This window comes from Aplysia californica, unplaced genomic scaffold (assembly GCF_000002075.1).
Source record: "Aplysia californica isolate F4 #8 unplaced genomic scaffold, AplCal3.0 scaffold00086, whole genome shotgun sequence".
NCBI lineage: Eukaryota > Metazoa > Mollusca > Gastropoda > Aplysiida > Aplysiidae > Aplysia > Aplysia californica.
The window spans coordinates 1,695,531-1,696,621 of record NW_004797356.1 but is presented as its reverse complement, the minus strand read 5'-3'; positions in this window follow the sequence as shown (position 1 = coordinate 1,696,621).

The following is a 1,091-nucleotide window of genomic DNA, read 5'->3' as shown; positions in this document are numbered from 1 at the left end:
CATGATGTTGCGTTAAATACAACTTTAATTTTTTTAAATTTCTTTAATTTTTTTTTTTGGCGGCGTTCTGAAAAACTTTTCATTTTATTGTAATTGTAAGCGTAATTATTTAGATCTTTTCGTCCTGTAATGAAAGAAGAAAATGTTGATATCATAGAATCTACTTGTTTCGTCTCACGCACATATTTTACCTTTGTAACAAATTGTTACAGTCACGTTTTGCTTTGTCATCTAGCTTAAGCTACTTTTCAATTACAATGTATTCCATGTAACCCCAAACCTTCCCCATTTCACCCCTTTCTCTCTCGAGTGTTGTTTTCCTCAATTACAGGTTTTGGTTCTTTAATTCTTTTTTAAAAAATTATTTCACTTCAAAAACGATTCTTTTTTATGTATTTATTGTTTTCATTATTTTAATTTTTTTGGCACGAAAGCTAATCTTATTCAAAACACTTTTTAATACTCTTATCTGCTGTTATCTACCTAAGCTTTCGAATCAAAACCAACCCAAATGTGAATGATAAGAAGAAAAAAAAAGCTGGTATCTGCAATTGATGCAGAAAATTGTGATGATCTTAGTTTTAACAGCAAAGTCAGGGTTCAAGTCCTTGAGTGGCCCATCATGTCTTCTCTTGTCCTAGGTCGTTTTTTCTTCCAGTCCCATCTTCTGCATCAGTTTTATCAGTCAATGGTGGTGACAGTTTTAAAAAACAACAAACAAAACAAACAACTGCATCGCAACTGATGTTCACAGAATAAGCTTAGTCTTCGACTTCTAAACACCGAATGACTTTGCTTATGACCTCTGCTCACTGAATACTTTAACTTGTGACCTCTATCCACGGAATATTTCATTTCACTTACCTATTTAATTCGTGATCGGTGTAAAATGAATAAGAATTAAGTCTGTAATCTTTGTGAACGGAATACTTCAGTAGGCCTACAAGTGTATTTGTCACTATTTGACAGCTCCGCACCTGCGAAGTCGTTGGTGATTCTTCCACAAAACAAAACCGTACACTCCACTGCGCCCACGCTAGCAACGTGGGAGAATCCTTTTAAGAACATACCGCGCACAGTAATAATAATAA